Source organism: Pleurodeles waltl, chromosome 5 (assembly GCF_031143425.1).
Source record: "Pleurodeles waltl isolate 20211129_DDA chromosome 5, aPleWal1.hap1.20221129, whole genome shotgun sequence".
Lineage (NCBI taxonomy): Eukaryota > Metazoa > Chordata > Amphibia > Caudata > Salamandridae > Pleurodeles > Pleurodeles waltl.
In genome coordinates this window covers 1,178,611,094-1,178,632,020 of record NC_090444.1, presented here as the reverse complement: position 1 = coordinate 1,178,632,020, position 20,927 = coordinate 1,178,611,094, and the positions used below count along the sequence as shown (strand labels likewise).

General features: G+C 37.0%; 1 long non-coding RNA gene across 1 annotated transcript; it reads right to left on the bottom strand.

Annotated features, from left to right (window-relative positions):
- Nucleotides 1-9,587: 9,587 nt before the first annotated feature.
- On the bottom strand, nt 9,588-15,869 carry LOC138297368 (uncharacterized). The gene is made up of 3 exons (XR_011204059.1): nt 15,844-15,869; nt 12,445-12,491; nt 9,588-9,615 (listed from the first exon to the last, which is right to left on the bottom strand). It is a non-coding gene; the product is annotated as an uncharacterized lncRNA (long non-coding RNA).
- Between the last annotated feature and the right edge of the window lie 5,058 nt (nt 15,870-20,927).

Sequence of the window (20,927 nt, the reverse complement as noted above, 5' to 3'; positions counted from 1 at the left end):
TACAATCTACCAAAATACACCAATTTTCATACTTTCCCAGTGGGAGAACCCCCCCAACCTTCCCCCATACACATTTGCCTCACTCGTGCTACAATTCATTCACTGGTTTTACAGCCCACCACTTTCAAATTCCACCAGCTGCCACTGCAGACAATGCCTCTGCTGTTTAGTATGAAATAACCTGAACATATATTTAAATGGTAACAGGTAAGAAAAAAACAATGTATATAATGTAGGTACTCGTTGTGTGTGGAGTGGTTCTTATTACCAGCCCCCTCTTGCACATCATTTAACCCTTTTCGTGAGGTGATAGTTTTGATCCTGACCATTTTCATTGTTTCAAAACAGGTGGAAGTAATCGTGGGCTGGCATGCTCTGTATGGCTGCACACGTTACAGCAAGCCAATAAAAAAATCAGAAGGGAACCTAATACACTGTAGTTTGAAGTGGTTTTTGCCCAAATCAATTGTGTGTTATAAGTGCTGTACTTGTTCTTGCAGGTCAGCACAAACTATTGTGGTTTCTGCTTGACACTTTCATTTTATACTAAAAGTATCAACTGTGAAATGTAAATATGTTAATGTGGGATTCATAATTTTTTTTTTATTTCCAGATTGAAGGTTGCACCCAAAAGGCGTTTCTAACTGACTGGGGAACGGCCAATAACTGGGATTCGGTATGCTTGAAGATAGATAATCAACTTATTTCACACAAAATTGACCATTGGGAGGTACTGCAATGTACATGGCTCCAGAGACTATGCTGGATTATCAAGCTCCTACAAGTAAATCTGACAAGTGGTCCTTAGGTACAACATTCTTAGAAATGTATGCAATATCACCCCCATGGAATGCAAACACCTTCCATGATATCTGCAGAGTAATGAAAAGCAAGTCTGAGCCGCATTCTTTAAAACTGTTATCTCCTTTGGAGAGCTCATTGATGGCCACTTGTTTCTCGTATATTCCTCATAATCGGCCAAGTGCTGCTGACATGATGAAGACATATAAGGGTCTGGCACAAATTCAGTTAGAAAAACATTATGGCCACAAATGGTAGCTAGGATTAAACATTTCAAAATAGAACATTACTTCAAGTTTGAAGAAAGATGTCCTGGCATACAGTTGTTAATTTTCACCATGTTACTGTTAAAAGAAATCCAATAATATTTATATACTTTTAGCTACATAAGCTGAAACATATCAGTAGTAAAGGAATATTGTTTTTCACCAAGTGCTAAATCATTAGTGGCTGAAATATTATTTTATTTTTGACCAAGTATCAAACTGACAGTTTTGACTGCATAGAGCTAAACTATACAATAAGATTCTTACTGTTGCAGAGTGAAATAAAACTTGAAATGATTCATAATTTATGTTTCAAATAAAGTTACCAAGTCAAAATTAATTTAAAAGTATCACCAACTAATGAGTCAAAATTATTAGTACCGTCAATAAATCAAAGTGTGGTTGAGGTAGGTAATCCATTAAAAATAATCTAGATGAGTATTAAGAATCAGCAATAAACTCTGCACACTGAAATGTGTAATTTGTCTATGTTCATCACACATTATCATTTTGGATATACTGAAAAACAGTTATCAAGTGGTGGGCTCATAAGGTAAGCTCTACTTGTAACAAAATGTGTCTGCCCCTATTTCTTTTCAAAAAGTGACACATTACTTTTTTAATTTCCAGGAAACATTTTCAAATCAATAGTTTGCAATATAAGTGAAGCACGTTGTCCTTGTTCAGCCACTGGTGGAGGTGGCTGAGAACTACAGGCTTGATTTAGAGTTTGGCGGATGAAGTTACTCGGTCACAAAAGTGACGGATATCCTGTCCGCTGTATTACATCCCCATTACATCCTATAGGAATTATAATATCCGTCACGTTTGCAACAGTGTAACCCATCTGCCAAAATCAGGCACTAAGTAATCTTTTTCGTTGCCTGAATGTTGGTACTGTGTATGAATGAGGGGCTTAGAATTCGATTGGTGAATGTGTTTGCCCTTTACAGAATTGTCAAAACAAATTCCAATTCTGCACTTTTCAGATTTTAACCCAAAGAAAAGTACCAAATAATTAATCAACAGAGCAGCCAACTCACAAATAATGTATTGATTTTGTTAGAAACATTCATGACAAGTCACGTGGACTTCACCTCAGTCAAAGTTGGTAGAAACATTGCTTCTAGATGTTAATCAATAAAAATATATCACCTACATGGTGAATTTTTTTAAACAATTTATAGGGTGAGTTCCCTACACATAAAATAGAAACTGTTCCACTGAGCACCTCCTAAAGAAAAAATGATTAAACTTAAAACATACTGTGAGACATGTTTTTAGCTAGGAGTAGGCCAGTTACTGGTTATACAACAATAACCATCTAACAATTGTGTTAAATTGGCTAATTTCTTAGCTTAGCGAAATTGTAAAAGTGGGACAATTGTTTGCACATCACATGGTGATCAGATATATTGAACAGCAGGTGTTGAATATTCCAGATAATCTGAACCTAAAATATACTTTTCTTGTTATTAGTCAGTTCTAAAAACGGATGGCACATGGTGTGGTCCTATCTCAGGGTATACATTTTTTTCCAAGTAACCCTTGTGTTGTATTGGGTTTCATAGGTATGGGGGTATACCATTTCTGGGAGCACAATTCACTGAAGTCATAGGCCTTTTTAAGGTGTATATTGTAATGCCTAGGACATTGAGACAATTGACTTCATTTTTGAAAGTCATAATCTGGACTAAAGCCATAAGTACAGGTGCTTGATGCTGGCATATGCCAATTCTTCGGCATGCATGTCTCAATTTGCAAAGCAGGTGTAGGCAGAACCTATTATTAGCTACTGAAAAAAATGCATAGATTAAACATTTGCAAAATTATACACTTCACTTCAACGTAACCTCTCTGGGCCGCTCTGGAAGTCACATCTGCTGTAGCACAGATGTTGAGTCCATATATAAGGACTCCTACAACATCCTTCAAAAGAGAGTAGATGCCAGTGCTCTAAAGGAGTCATGAACCAAGTAAAATTGTCAAAATCATGTAGTAGTGCTGAAATCACAGACAGCAGATTAACCATTATCTGACATAAGAATAAGTGGAGGTGAACACAGAGGCGGGGGAATCTGACAATTTTGAAAAGTATCTATTCCATTCTAAGGCAGCTAAAGTGCCCTGTATTCTTTACTGTAAGGAAAAGATAAACAAAACCCAACAACATATCAATTACTCTAGACATCTCACCAAACATCTCTAGCCTCATTACCCCCAAACTGACAACTTTGTCTGACATCTCCGATGATATCTTGGCTTTTTTCTTTCATTCCCTAACATACACAACATATAGAAGCTATGTCATCCCATCCTAATTAATGAAGAACAACAATAGTGAGGCCTTGTACTGCTACTGAACTTCATCGGTGCATCTATAATCAACAACTAGAAGTACAACTACTAGAAGTACAACAAAGTCTCTCAAAGAAAAATATTGAAACATGACTGGATTTCAATCTTTACAAGGAAAAGAGAAGAAGCTTTTGGCACATTAAAAGAATATGATGAAATTAAAATAAGGTCCATAGATAAGTGAGTAACTCTTCAGATTATAAGCATAGAATTCAAAATCTGCTACAAGATGAGGAGTATAACAGATAGCCTTGTGAGAACAGACTTTAAGAATTGAAATATTGCTCCAGTATTAATTGTATAACAGAACCACTGACAAAATATTTTAAACATTTTCAAAAACCACTAGTAAAGCAGATTCTGTCATACATTGGAGATACAGCATCAGCGATAGAGAGAATGGATGGTCTACAATGCAGAAGTGACAGGTAGGTCTTAATTGATATTGATGTACTAAATATTAATGTCATTCAGTGTCAGGCTATAACATCAGCTGAAGACTTCTTAACAGAGAAAGGTGTGTTTGCTTAATGGAGTGTTGGAAAATGATTTATTGGTAAGGGCAGCTAAGTACCTACACTTAGCAATAGGCCACTAACCTCCATTTAGGTCCAGTTAGGACTCAATAAATTAAAACCAGCTCAACCCTTGGTAGCTTGGCAATGAGCGGCGAGGCTTAACTTAGGAGATAAATGTGCAAAGCATTTAAAAATCACAAAACAGTAAATAAGTAAAACATAATCAAAATCCAACACCAATTTATTATAATGGATTATATTTTTATCTTTAATATGACACCAAAACTATAAAAATCATATAAGGGGACCCAGAGATATTAATTTTTAAAGAATTAATGCTTTCTAGCGCATAGAAGTAAGTAGCGCTCAAAGGGTTGAGAAAAAGGTCACACTGGAAAGGAACAAAGTCCAGAGTTCAGGCCACCCACGAGGTAACATTGCCACACTTACTTTCATAAGTGTTTCTTGATTCAGGAAAGGGGTCCACAGCACCAGACAAGTGTTCAGAAGCTCTGGTTTGCCTTTTGGGGTCTGGGACTACAACTCCCACAATGTACCTCGTCAATTTATGGAGTTGCTCCAAACGTCTCCAAACTTCTGTATCTTCTTCCAGAGGTCCTTTTTGGGTCCTTGAAGTGTCCACAACTTGATCCAAGGTTCCAAAAGCTCTGAGTTGCACCATGGGAGTTGGGACTACAATTCCTAGAATACCCCTGGCCAGAATCCTCAATTGGCCACTAGACGCTGGTAAGCTGGACTCTGCTTGCAGGACTTGATGCAGGGGACTCTGGTTAGCAATTTTTCACCTGTAGCAAACAGGGAGTCCCCTCCTTGAACCAGTTGAAGCCAGGCAAAGTCCTTCTTGTGGTGAAGCACAAGTGTGCAGCTGGTGCAGTCCTCCAGAGTGCAGTGTCCAGGTGCAGGTCAGGGGTCCAGCAGGGCAGTCCTTCTTCTCCTGTAGATCTTCCTGGTAGGGATCTGGTAGAGATCCCAGGTGTGGGTGCAGCTGTGCCAGTTTTATCCTTGCTTCTGGGTGAAAAACAGGAGGGGGAGCTGGTTCTCCAATCAGATGCAGGGTTCTTTCCCCTGTGATGACCATTTCCTGGGAAGTGTGGCAAAAATCAATCCCAGGGAGCAACATTCCTCAAAAATCCACCATGACTGTAAGTGATTTTTGAAGGTTACATCTGGCTGAGCCCACCCACTGGTGTGGCTAAATATATTAAACACACCTTCTCCTGCCCTCTCCTAATCTAATCGGAGGGCATCTAATTGTCTGGGTTTGCAGGATGTGAGGGAGGTGCTGAGCTACTCCAAATATCCTTCCCTGCCTTTGAAGACCAGTTTGGCAGCCCTCCCCCTTCCTGCTTTTCCATCTGCCGAGGCAAGTTCTCCTCCCCCAGGCATATCTCTTTCTGTTCAACTCGGGCTACTTTACACCTCATCAAGGCAGCCTGGCCTGGCTGCCAGAGGCTGGCCAATCAGAGCAGAGCACTACAGGGCAGAGGTTGGCAACTTTTTAGGTAGAGTTTACTCTTTACCTGAAAAGGTTATATTAAATCCAACAATTGTAAGTTGTGGGATTTATTATAACAATTAATTTGATACCAAACTTGAGATATCTGACACTTAAGGAGTCTTTATAAATTAAAATAAAGTCTCCCCATTCTAGCCTATGGAGGCCATTCACTACAATGAGGGAAAAACGAATTTGGCTGTTTTACCTCACCAGGGCTTATAAAACTATTTTTATAAGGTCCCTGCTTATAGTTACATGGCACTGAGCGCTAGGGGCACATAGGGCACACCTTAGGGGTGACTTATATGTAACAATAAGGTAGTTTAAGACTTTAGAAGTACTTTTAATTCCTAAGTTGAATTTGCATATAACTTTAAATTAACAGCAGCCAGCAAGGGAGGCCTGCCTTTAAAATGGCACTGGGTACCTCAGCAGTGCACCTATGGGTGCACTACCTATGCTGGGGTCCCTAAACCTACATGCCCTACCATATTCTAAGGACTTATAGATAGGTTGACATAGCCAATTATAGCGTTCCTAAGTTGCATACTTATTTTACACAGAGCACAGGCCCTGGGACTGGTTAGCAGAACCCAGGGCACCATCTGAGTCAGGAAAACACCAGCAAAATGTGAAAAATGAGGGAAAAAAGTCAGGAGGCCTCTGCATTCAGCCCTGCTTTATCACATGGAGTCTTCATAGAATTCATTAGAGCTCTGTGACTGGTTGTCATTGAATTACATATGTTAAAAGAAAATGCATGAGTACAGGAGTGGCTTGCCCACCACCCTCGCCTGTATAGCAAATATGTAGGTGGCAGCTTTTAATAAAAAACATTTTTATACCAAAAAAGGTTCATTTCCAAAAATGTACAATATTGGTGACATTATATATCAATTCCATCCTTTGCATAGGAAAAGGGACAAGTTGAAAGAATTCATTTGTTTGTACTTATGCAATTTTAAGTTCACCTCTAGTGTTAGCTTTGAAGAAGTACTCAGCCTAAAAATCAAAATATTACATACATCAAGTTGATTAGAATTACAATTGTAAAATAATCCTACTGACCATAATGCACTGTTACATTTTGCCAGTTATAACCCATAAAGTCAACAAGGACTATCATTTGCAGTAGTAATAATGTCTATTTGGCAACATGGAGGATCAAAACATTTGATTACTCAGGAGTTCCTCTAAATTTTGGGTATCATTCTTGAAGGCTGAATTTGCTTCCATAAGTGAGATACCAAAATGAAATCCAGATAAATGAACACAGAAGTATAAAGAATAGTCTGTATCACTATCTAATCTTGTTGGACAAATATGCTACAAATATTAATATAAATGTGCACATTCTGAACATACATCAACGTAAAAGGTTAGGCAAACTTATCTCTGTTTTGAAGTTAAAATGTGAACAGCAGGGATTGGATAGTGCATACGTACAAGGCACCAAAAGAAAAAGCTAAAAAGAATGGACTTTTTGCGTAACACCTAGCGATACGACAACTTGCAAGACTATAGAGATTATGTTTGGAGGTCAGAAAAAATCTTTGCCAGGCATGATGAATGGTAGATTTTAATATATTGATAACTCCTTGTAAAATGTATGAAGAAGCAAAGCAAGTTGTTAAACAGAATGGGCCAACCAAAAAGTCAGTCATAATTGAAGTCTTCAAGTACAATTGGAGAAGTATTGATCAACTATTCTTGAAAAGACGTATAGGTTTTCCCATTTTGATGCTAAAATTCCTCCCTGTATATTTTGGGATGCTCTGCACAAATATGATAATTTGGGTTTGTGAACTCCAAATCCACTTACAAATGAGCTCAACATATATTTCACCACAAGTATCCTACAATTATTAGCTCCAGTAACTAGATAAAATTTACTTCAGTTTGCACAATACGTAACAGCCCCCTCATTGATTTTCCATAGCTAATTTTACAAAGCCAATTTACTTCAAATTAAAAGCATTTAGAAAATAGTTGCCAGTTCTTTCCTATGAAGTAGATGTCATAACCCACTTTAAGCCAAGCAGGTTTTTCCTTAAGCATCCCAATGAATCCAGGCTATGTTTGCTTTCTTTTTCTTCATCATGAGGTAACAACACTTACTCTTTTTAAAGCCTTATTTCCATCAAATTCCAGCCGTCATAAGAAATAACATGTTCACTCAAAAATATCCCAGACCTTTTGGATTTGTCAGTGCTTGTTTTTGATAGCCCTACTAAATAGTATGTTATATAATTTAAATAGCTTTGGTATGTATTAGAGTGACTGCCAATCACTTTGCCTGTTGGTGTTTCACATTCTTGTGGGCAAGCTTATGTAAGTAATTCACAGCTTACCTGATAGAACTTCTCTTTAGAGGTTTGGAGCTTTCACGGTTTCCCTTTTATACATAACTCCCATTTCCTTTGAAAGCGAGAGGAGACTTTGCAACCAGTTACCTAACCAAAGTGAATAAGAGTTATATAACAGAGTTATATAATGCTTTATCCCCCCAAATGTGCACTACACTGGCGAGATTCTGGGCTTATGGCCAAGCACTTAAACAATATTGTTCATGGCATTGTTGGTTGGCTTTCATAACAATTTATATTGTTGATTGTCCAAGTGTTACAAATGCAGTGTTTATTTAAGCTTGTGTTATAATATGGGGCCACGTCATGAACTGTGTGCTAGCGCAGTACACAGCTGGGCACCTGTTAATAGAAAATGCACTGGCAAAGCACATACACCTAATTTTTGCAAAACATATGTTATTGTTTAATGCAGCATCCATGTTGTGTTTGTTTTTCACTGGCCCATGTGAAACAGCTCTGTCCCTTGATTGTGATTGCTATGTGTGGTAGTGAGGGATAGTTGTACTGTCTTGCAAGTGAAGAATAACTACACTGTTTTGAATGAGTGAGGGACAGGTCACTTGAGCAAGAGATAATTCTGTTGGCAGAGGCAAACAAGTATTTGGCCTATTGTTTCTATCTCTATATAGGTGATATAAATGAGCTGTTACCTGCTCCTTGATGTTTTCTCCTAGATCTCAACCCAGTAGGACTACAGATAGCTTGCCTAGCTGATACTTTTCAATAATTATTTACTTTTTTTTTCTGAAACCAACTTTCACTTTGGTTAAAAGAAATGTTGAGCTACGTCAAGAAACACATGGCACCTACTCTGCACTCAGCTTGACTTCAGTTCTTTGTGCACACTAGAGAATACACTGAAGCCAGAGAAATGTATTTGCAGCATGCAGAGATCTATTGATATGGCGGATGATATTTCATCAAGGAAACGGTTAGGAAAAGGTTACAGCTGACGTTGTCAGTTCCGCAGGCCAACCCCAAAACTGTAAATGTGCCCCTTGTTAACACCAATAAGCACATTAAGAACAATCATTTTAGACCTGTAAAACTAGCTTCATACAAATTATTGTAACAATATATCCATTTGAGAACAGTGCAAAAATGGAAGTCAATTAGAGGATTTCAAACAGTCTTAAGTTAAATTAATTTTTATTCTCTATTGAAATATTTCTAATTCAATAGCCGTCGTTTTTGGCTAGTTACTGTGTGTTAATCCAAAACAAGGTTACACTTGTTCACCAGGAGGAAATACATTCCTAACAAAGAGCCTTTAGAACTATTAACCACTTGGAATGCAACATGAAGTACTCCAAAACTAACACGACTGTGCAATAGTGAAACACAGCAGATAATTGTAATGCACCTAAAAACACAAGGACAAATTAACTAAGAAAGTAATAACAATTGCAGTCACAGCATCTTACAGCAGTCATTCTTCCTAATATTTGCTAACATACTGGTAACATAAGATGCCTTTATGTTTAATTAGCATAATTCAAGAATTCTATCAAATAATAACATTGTAAAAAGTGCACACTTCTTCAAATGTCCGTGGTATCACTGCACTCAATCTTCTTGCAGCTGAAATAAAGTGAGAAGTTAGGTGAATAGAAGAAGCAGTGGCTTCTTTAGCATTTGTGCATTTTTTCAAAGAAGTATTTTGAAGGTTAGAATGGCATAGTTTTCGAAATGATGCATTTGCAATCTCCAATGGAACATGCTGTTCACAGCATAAAGTTTCAGAATATTGGATGAGGTCGACATCAACAAGAGATCTGTTGCACCTAGATGATAACAAAAAATATAATTTGATTTAAAATGACATTTCCAGTTCATAATGTATTTTAAGTACCTTATCGTGGTGACACCCATGTAACCACTACGTAGCAAAATGTATCTAGGTTTTCAAAATGCCTGGAAAATTCTAATTTGTATGATATGAGTAATATGAAAGTCTGTCTGAAGTTACTATTTGGTGGAATGACAAATATTTTACCTTACTAGTCCAAAGAAGAAACAGCGAATACATTTGTAGAGGAAACAACCCATTAAGTAGTTTAAGCATGTAAAATTAATTTCACTATATTGTAAATAGAATTTTAGATTTACCCATATGTAAACTATGACCCTAAATAGTTTAGAAAACATTTTTAAAGCATCTAATCTTCTGGAAGGAAGATTCATGATAAAGCATGCTTGTAAAGATCTCTTGTAGCACCAGATTTCAAAATTGCCCCTCACTCTATTCCTGTTTGTATGTTCAGCTCTACACATTCTGCTCTACCACTGAGGCTTGAGTTTCATTAAGCAAATATCTTGGGTTGAGAATTGCTTCTGGTCCAAATTACAGTCACTACACACCTAAGCATCTTTACTCACACTTTATATTTTTGATGTCTCCTAAAATTGCAGTCCACAAACACACGAGATATCAGTGTGCAAGTCACAAGCAACAACATAACATAACATAATTTTCATGTTTTTCCATCCTTACTGTGAATTCAACCCCATCATCAATCTTCTACTCCTCCTCCCTGTGCTTTGAAATAACTTCTTATTCCCTTCAGCCTTGCTCCCATTATTATTCCTTCTCCTTCCCTGGCCTTTTGGCCTATCATCCATTATTAGATCTCAAATGCTAAATGTACCTGTTTTTGTGGTTGCAAAGAGTCCAATTCTCACCCTGTGTATCAAATACAAATTGAGGTTCTGTAACACAATGTTAGTTTGGTACTTCAAAAGCAAATCAGTATTTGAAAGGGGCGTGTATAAGGCATCCGTTTCAAATAGCATTTCTGAATGGGATGTATTAAGATTTTGCAACTGAACTCTGATTGCAAAACATTAATATTTCAATGACTATACAAAGGTAGTGGAAACCCACATGGGAAAGACTCAAATTGCGACCATTATCTTGCGACCAGTGTTTAGAACATCTGTGTCCTACAGAAAAGAGGTCAACAGAAAACATGTTACAGTTGAGCAGAACAATATATTTAAATTAATATATAGAAATATAGTAAGTAATTGTGAAATATGTGGATTTTTTTTACTGAGAGCACTAAGTGATATCAAATAGTTAAGAGCAAAGCTCAAGTTGTCTATGATTACACTCTTTATGCCTCTAAAAACGATGTTATATATGGCCCCCAAAGTCATCTGCCCCTGTTTTCAACTGCTAATCAGGGACAGAGGAATGATTGGAGAGCTAAACACAACATAGGCCCTCTCCAATCCCAAAATTAAAAAACAAAATGGACCCTTGCCACCCATCCCACAGATCTCTATGCCTTCCATTCCCTTCCCCCCCAGAAGGGGTGCTCTCTGCTTTCCAGTGCTGCTCTGGCAGGCTAGAGAGAAGAGAGGCCAGCCATATCAGCCTAGAATTCCTTTATGGTGTAGCTACAGTAAGTAGCAGGCTTTGTAAACAAAAGATGCCAAGCCATGCCATATCCGCAAATTACTGGATTTGGAATTCCGTTATTCACACTGGTGGCTCTCTATGAGAGCCACACATAACAAATTCATATATTTTGTGGTTTTACTTTCACAGTGTCTGAAAATATATTAAGAGAAATATTGTGTGGTTTAGGGTGGGTTTTGAAGAGCAGATCTAAAGATATAAAGGCAGAATCAAGGGCATTAATACAGTGTAGGTGATCCCACGCTATAAAAATGTGATTGTTGATTGAAGGCAAAATCTAATTGTGTGTTTTATAAAGGGTATGAGTAGAAGGTGTGTTTCACAGTCTATCTGTAAATATATTGCTGGGTGAAAACCAGCATTTGAACTTTAAATGGCCATGGGACAGTGAGACGATGATAATGTGAATAAAATGGTATTCAGTTTTGAAAAGGGCAGGCATCTAGAACAAACACATCAGACAGGTAATCCTGTGCAGAAATAGGCTTGCTACTATGTTCTTATCAAAGGTGGGGCTCAAAAGACAGAGTCTGTATCAAGGATGTTTATAGGTCTGATCATGCCCAATTAGTGGTGAGCATATTATGTTAGGAGGTGTCCTCACAAGGGGTAAGAAAGGGCTATAAAACACTAATAGAATAGGAACGAAATGCAACATATAATCAAGTCGGAGAGTCAATTTTTTAACATTAAGCTCAGATATTAAAAATGGCGGGTACGTTTCTGACAGGAGATTGAATGTGACTCCAAAAAAGACACCAAAATTAATGTAGAAAGAGCACAGAATGGAAAATGCACTAATTGCATTGATAAATCTTTAAGCCACACATGAGAAGATTGATGAGGAAACATTGCAGGTGTTAAAGCCATGATAGGAATAAGAAAAATATTTAGAAACTATGAATGCTAGCAGGCAGAGTGGTGGAGCAGTTAAAGGTGATCTGGCGATAGTGAGATTTTGGTACAATTAATATACCTAAATATAAGGCGAGTAAAGTAACTTGATTTTTTTGTATGGTTAATACGTTTGATGGAAGTAAAAGAAAGAAGAAGTAGCTTGCATTTGTCCAAGTAGGTAACTTTATTGTTAATACAAATACAATGTCAAAATTAAGCATCAGAAAAAAAGTATACTTATATACCACAAAATAGAAACAATTCATAACGGTGTTACTGTATTTAAACTCACATGTGAATAGGGTTAGAAAGGTCCAAGATGTAAACTGACACCATGCTCTGTGTGAACAAACACAATTAAAACAAGGTGGAACATTGAAAACCATAAACAAATAGTGAAATATATACACTTGAACCATTGTTTATTAGTCACATTACATAGCACAACAGCAACAACTCAGATCAAGCAACACCAATCAGTACAATAAAGTAAACATCAGACAGGTGAAAACAGTGACTAATTATGTAATCTTACGTTAGGTGAGTCATTTTTCATAGGTAATTTGTGCCATAAGTGTTCTTGTTGATGCCTCAAGATAAAATGCATGACTTGTAGGTACCTTGTCTTAACGACCCATCTTCTATGGGTTGCCTACTTCAAAAACAAACATCAATGGAACAAATGTCCCTAATGTGGTGTTGGGTCAATGGTGCGTAAGCCATTTTTGACATTATGTGCCAAAACCTAAATATCCCACTTAAATCTTAATCATTATATTTTAGAAAATAGTCAACACTCATTCTTATTAAATTTTTGAGACTAAACCTCTACTGAAAGTCTGGTAATAGGACAGAAAATACAATTAATAAACAATAAGTAACACAGAAGATGGACATACAGTTCTTAAATATTTGAGACACATATAGGGCCTAATTATGAATTTGGTGAATGGGAACACAGGATGGCTGCCACCATAGTGGTGACCATCCCGCCAGACCAATTACAACTTTCCTGCTAGGCTATCTGGCAGAAACCGAGGTTTCCACTAGTCAGCCTGGTAGGAAAGTGGTGGCAGCACTGCATCCAGTTCATAATCAAGCCTGTGGCAATGCTGTTGCCTGCAGGGTGCACCAAAATCCCCGCAATGCTCACTGTCTGCGCAACAACAGACAGTGAACATTGCAAAGGTGCTGGGCAGGGGGACACCTGCACTGCCCATGACAAGTGCATGGGCATTGCAGGCCCCCCCCCCTTGTGGCCCTCTGCACCTGTTCTCCACCAGCCTTTTCATGGTGGTAAAACAGCCATGAAAAGGCTGACAGAGATCCAGGTCGTAATCAGCATGGCCGCGCTGCATGCACGCCACCATGGCTGATTCCGACCTCCTCCTCCATCAGCCTCTCACTGATCCCAGTGGAGACGGTGGTACCCTCGTGGTCTACCCATCACCAAGAGGCTGGTGGTCTCAAGACCGCCAGCCTCGTAATGAGTCCCAAACTAGGGGATTGAAAATCTGAAAGCATTATATGCTCTGGCATAAACCTAAACTGCAAGCTAATTCTAAAATGACATCATGCGCTTATTTTCTCAATATATTCTAAACAGTGTTATTAAAAGAGTAGTTGTTAGCCTACTGATAGAATCATATTTAGTTATCATCAATTAGAAATGTGTCATTTGTGCTTCACAAGACCTTCCATGCACAGCTGGCCAGTAAAAGCCACTCACAACTGACCAATAACAACAGCAACAATCTTTTACTTTTACCTCAACTCAGGCTTTGAATCTGTTAATTAAAGTTCCAATGATACAAGCCACATATAAGAAACAAGTTAATGTTCCAAATTCAGTGCTAATGTAAAAGGAAACATCCTTGCAAAATAACTTTGCCATGCAGATATATTATGACACTACTTGTAACTTGTTTGGAATTATAACAAAATGCCATGAATATCAGCACAATACTGTTTATTAGTTCCAGAATGCTTGAATCTGAACATAGTCCTTTAAAAATAAATACATGTATCCATCACTTTCTTGTATGTCTAAACAATCAACCAACGAAGATGCCAAATAACGGGATATTGAGAACCCACAAAACAATGTTTTTTTGTATTCCAGTACATGACATAGATGTCATTAAGGCATGACCAATGTTGCTACCACTACGCCCCTCCTCCCTGCCCTGGCAATGCAATGTTAGGCAAGAGTTCTGGTCTTCATTGACCTCTTCAAAATGAACACAACTTAGACTTGATTAAATCTATCATCTTAACCATACTAATATAAAGCAAATAAATATAATGTTTAATGTCCTAGAAATTGCAACAATGGAAAAATGTTCATAAATACTGATTAATAGTTTTGCTCCCAATAGCTACCAATATAAATGAATTTGCGTTCATTTTCAAGACACATCTGAATCCAAGACTTTTTCAGAAATGAATAGAAGCTTTCAGCTCGCTGTTGAAAGTAAAATGATAAGAAGTTGGTTCAAAATTATTAACATTTTATTAACTTTTAATAATGTAGGGATGCCCTTACAAATGGAGGTAGACATGAAATGCACAAAAGAAACAATAAGTATAGTAAACCCCAGAACAAAAATAACAGTTTTAATTTTTAAAGGTGAATGGGATTAAAATATCAGAAGGAAAAGCAGTTCCACACAAAGGTTCATCCTAAGCTTGCTATGGAAGACATCAATATTTGTTGTGGTTTCACTATAAAAGAGATCAAGATTATTATTCCTCACAAAACAAAAAAACAAAAACTCTGTACTAATATGAAAGAATAGGATAGAAAAACATTGCAGCAATCACTTCACAGCTTTCCGTTTTAAGACTAAAACTTCCTTAGAATTTTACAGTAGATTTAACAACTGCAATGATTTAAAAGCCATCCCAGTGATCACAAATGTGCCAAACTAGAATTGCAAATGTAAATTAAAACCATTGCAAACAACTTTCTAACATAAAAACTAAAACTGTAAAATTGTGCGTTATCAGGACCTTTATAGTAGAAAACTAAAAATGTTACCCACTGACACTCTTCCAGGAAAGGCAGCTACAATTTATTACGAAGAACACTGCACATAAAAAATATAGGCTTGTCTTATCTTTTTATGTGTGAATTTCTCAACCATGACTGGAGTCTTCCCTAGTCATAAATTAACTATGTTTGTGAATATCAGAAAAGATTAAACGCAAACCAAATTGTACGCTTACCTGTGTGAATCAGGTACATGAATTAGAAAACATAGATTCCATATTTGAAAGCACAAACGGCTAATAGTTAAACTCACCACCATAACAAAAACATTCAGAAGGACTACAGAATCCACATGCACCCACATGCGAACACAACATAAGGGGCCATCTGCTCTATCCTTCCATTTATGGATGAGTCCCAAAGATAAACAAATACTTTATTTGGTATGGGAACCAGCATCCTGCATATTGTTATGAAAAAAGAGAGCAGTTGCAGTGACATCAGTATTAGATACACGCCTATGCTATTATTTTTTTTACTCTTTTCAAATTTTATTTTACTTTTTTCTGTCAAGTTGGCTCAAATCAGAAACAGTGTACGTTAGTGGGCATTTGTCAACTGGAATTGCTGTGCATTCAAACCCTTACATCACAGATGAAGAATGACATTTACAGAGTTTATAGAAATTTAACAATTTACCTGATTGTGCACTGATTTCCCATATCTGAAACTTTGTAGTCCGGCCAATCTATCATCACAGCGAGACCTAAAAGATGTCTGAATGACTGCAACATATGAATTCTCTGTTCCTCTATCAGCTTTTACCAGCCTTGGACATCCTAAAACGAAACTAAATTACAAAATTACAAAAAATACTATCAGTTTAAAAACAAGGAAATAACACATCAAGAAGTTAAAGTACCAATAAACTAGGTTGTGTTGTCAACACCCACAACTCACATATGTCATAGTCCCTTTATACAAACCACATAGATAGAAAGGTGGTCTTTTAGAGGATATTTAAAAAGGTAAGTGAGCCAGGCAGTGGCACTCAAGTTAAAACAAGTACAACGAAGAGAAAGAATCTGTCTTGTGCGCCCATCAGTATATCAAAACTGTTGAGGGTTAATTTTTTATTTCACAGCAGTAATCTCCTCCTGCTGACTTACAACACAGAAATGTATTTGACAAGTATGTGTGTTGCTAATCCAGTCACCAGAGAACCTTTCTGCATGCAGAATACCGAGCACTAGTAATACATGTTGTACATTATTTATTTAGGAGTTATATTTGCAACATACCCAGGAACTTACCTCCTTCTCTGTTGACTGCATCCACAAAAACTCTAGCAATAAATTGTGGTTTTCGGTTTGAAGTTGCAGCATGAATCTAGATTAACCTCAGTGAATAACTTTTTTTTAAATGTAAAAAGGAATAGAAAGATTATCTAACCTACCCATCGATCGCAAGATGTATCCAGACGCCATAAAACTTAAGTTTGTCATTTCCTGAAAGAAATATAATGAGGTTGGAGAATTATATTTGTTTGCATGTTTTCTTAGCTATATACATACATTGTATTGGTTTTTGGTTGAAGCACAAAATCTAAAGCTGTGCTGCGCAGTACATTAAAATATTTAGACAGCATGATGGAAATTCTATCACCCTGCCTACAGTGGCTCGTTCATCACCATGGTGGTCAGAGTTAGCTCAGAGAAAGACTGTTTCACTACCAAGTCAATATTTTGTTCCTACCTAGCTTGGAACATACATCAGCATTTTAGGGCAAATAGCTCAGAAGGCACTGCAATTTGACCTCACTTTGGGGGTACACTGCCAGGATCCACTTTTGGTGGAATTACTTGCACCATTTAACATTGACACTGGATGAATTTCAATTGGAAGTATCTAGTCCAAAGTGTCTACTAGGCATAGTAGAGAATGCAAATTTGCTAATGGTGCTGAACTTTAATTGTGGACAATTTTCCTCAAACAATTTCTTTGAGCAGGAATGTTTATCATGATGGAGGACAGAATTTTATTAACCAAATTAGAAACCACACTTATACTATTAGATGTCCTAGGACATTCATTTAATCAGGTTTGTGAATACCAAAATAATTATTTTTAAGTTAAATACTTTTGTATATTAAAGGTCTACCTGTATCATTTACAAACTGTTAGCACACAATTTTACATTTCCAAGAAATGTACGCTTGACCACTTATGCTTATAAACAAACATAAGCGAACTGTATTGTACAGTGAGTTTGTCTTTTGGAAGAAATAGACACAAATGTTCTGTCACATTTACTGGACATGAAAGCTGTTATGTTGTATTTCAAATTTTCAGACTTACTAAATTTATATTTTCTCCTCACTAAGCCATGTGTTCACTATCCATTTCAAACAACAAATAGTTTCTGAAAATAATATGGTTCAGACAATTGATTTCATGTAATTGCTCATCATGACTGAAAAAATATAAAATGTGATGAGGTTTCCAGAATTACCACCAGTCTTAATGTGCTCTTGGTTCTATGGACATCTTTGTAATTCAGTTGGTTTACTATATTCACTCAAGTACCTAGGTTGGTTAGTGGTTTTGTTAATCCATCTTATGATGTATTAAAAGTACTTTAAAATGGGTGAGTTCTGTGTTCTTAAATATGTTGCAACAGATAAAAACAAATAATCACCAATGAAGAGAGAACTCTTGCCATCAATAGCATTAAATATCATTGGTACAAACAGTGCTCTGAGGAATGACTTCTATATAATCCCTTGAGATTTTGTTGCACATTGTGAAAGTGTTTAAACCCAGTTGTTTTTACTAATAGAGCCATAATCTCCATCCTTTCTGCTTACACATGCATTACAGCTCTTAACTATGATTTCATGCAATGGATTTACCAACATATTTCCTTATGGTTTAAGATTTTTAATTATTATTGGTGATGGATTGTACTGCAAGCAGAAATTCTATTTTAACTGCTTGTCTGCATAAATATATTTCTGCATGCCCATACTAAAGACCCATGGTGGTCTTGTACAAGGGCAATACAAGAGCAAAAACTCCCAAAATGGGATTAACAGGATGTGGGGATGATTAAAGATCCCAGGTGGCTGTTCTTTGTTGAACAATTGAGAACAGATAAGACATGCTTTTAAAACAGGAAGGTGATATGCTATAGATTGCTCTGGGGATAAGAACAATTAAAGATGGCTGTGTTGTGTAGCATTGTAAATGGAAATATGCAATGTCTCTAGAGATATATAGCATTCAGGCATTTTAGGCACAATGGGTAACAAGGATTTATCAATGTGGGAATAAACATGCAAATATTATCTCTACTGGGAGAATGATAGTTTCCCTGTTCGGCCTCCAAATACTTCTAAGGGACCCTAATCACATAAGGTTACATCTCCCACATTCCTCGAATCAACTGGCATCATTCTAAGCATGTTCAACAGATAGACTGGCAGGGCACACAAATGAGGTGGGAAATATTTGTAAGTCATAAGGTACTAAGAGTTGGCAGCCACATATGTTAATTGAATAGTAAAAACAACATATACTGACAAGGTAGATGAATAAGTCTTGTAAGAGACTCATGAGGATATTACAGTAAGAAAGTTTTGTGATGCAGGAGTTGTAATAGGATGTTTCTCAATTTGAAATGGAAGAAGGAATCACAATGAAGGAAGCAAGTAGCTATTGCTGTGAAAATATATTGTTTCACTGATGCACTTGTAATATGCCAAAAACTAGAATTTTGTAATCGTAATTTGCATTGTTTGAACAAAATCAAAATGAACTACCAACACCATTTATTAATGTCAACTATTTAAATTTATGATTCGCAACAGTAATAAATTTAAGAATTGACAGTAGCATAGAAAATTGTAATTTGTATGCTATTATGTATATCACTATCAAAGTGCCACGTATCATTAGGACCACGTGATGAGTATCGAATTCTATCAGTTCTGCATTTGCCCAGCTTACGTCGCATCAGTACACTGGCATCTAGCAACTGCATAGCCTTATGGACATCATCCCTATCAATCATTTGAAAGTGAAATGATTAAAGTACATGTTAAAAACATTTCTAACAAGATTCATCATTGTGGCCAGATCGTTCATAGTTAAGTATGTAGTATGATGATACTTCACCAACTAAACTTTTTGCATAAAGTCAGATTGCGGTCATTTTTTAGTTCAACTAATCCACTAGAAGTCAGCTCGAATAGTGGGCTCAAACCAAAATCGACCTTTCTGCCTGACAGAAATGAGATGCCTAGAGAAATCAAGGTGTTTGAGGACTTAGTACTTAAGGAATTAGATCTTCTCAACTCTAAAAAAACTTACTTCAAAGACAACTGTTCTAAAACAGAAAAAGTAGCCATTGCCCATCTTGCTGACAACAAGGATATTGTAATTAAACCAGCAGATAAAGGTGGTGGAATTGTAATCTGGGGATCAGAACAGTACAATGAAGAAGTGATGAGGCAGTTGAGTAATAATACACATTACCGGATTTTGCCTGATAATACACCTAAACAAGTTCAGCATCAGGTTACTGAACTGACACAGACGGCCAGAGATCGAGGGTGGATTAATAAAAAGGAATTCGAATTCCTGAATCAAAGTGAGGGGAGGATTCCATGTTTTTACATCCTCCCGAAGATCCATAAAAACACTAAAAATCCACCAGGAAGACCAATAGTTTCTGCATGCGGCTCCATGTTGGAACCTCTTGCCCAATTTGTGGATGTATTTTGGAAACCGTTTGTATTGAAAACGCCAGCTTATGTTCGGGATTCCATGGACATAAGCTTGAAAATCTAGCATATAGTGAGGATAACCAAATTCTAGTTACCTTTGATATAGAGTCCCTCTATACCAATATTCCACAAGATGAGGCATTAGAAATCATCAGGCAGGTGCTAAATGATAATACAGAACTAGTCACCGCTCCTGCTGACTTTCTTGTGGATTTGGCTTCATTGTGTTTGAAAAGTAATTTTTTAAAATTTAATGATAGACTTTATAGACAAGTAAAAGGAGTAGCAATGGGGTGCAGTTTTGCCCCGGAAATTGCAAATTTGGTTATGGATTTCTTTGAGCATAAATGGATCTATGAGCAATCCAACCCCTTTAAAACCTATATTTCCCAATGGTTTAGATATATAGACGACATCCTAATGATTTGGCAGGGGACAGAAGATATGCTGGATGCTTTTTTTGAATGGCTCAACCAGCGATCTGTCGATTTTAGGTTTACCATGAGTAAGGACAGAAGCAAAATCAATTTTTTGGACTTGTTGATCTTATCTAGGAATGGTAGATTGGAAGTAAGTCTGTATAAAAAACCTACAGACCGGAACACACTCCTACACTTTTCTAGTGGTCATCCAAGAACTCTTAAAGAAAATCTTCCATATGGGCAGTTTCTCAGGATAAGAAGAAACTGCACAGATAGAAGTGATTTTTATAATCATGCTGAAGAACTGACCACTAAATTAACAGCGAGAGGGTACCCAAAGAAGCTAGTTAAAAACGCCGCCAAAAGAGCCGGCGGTACCCCTAGGGAAACACTCCTGATACCTAAGAAGCAAACGTCTGAGATTCCACTTACATGTGTGCTGACTTTTAGTCTAAAGGCTAATAAGGTACGCACAATTATAGAAAGAAATTGGCGTATCATTAAAGATCTAAATATTGAGAAACCATTGTTCTCCTTCAAGAGAGCAATGAGTTTGAGAGACCAGTTGGTTCAC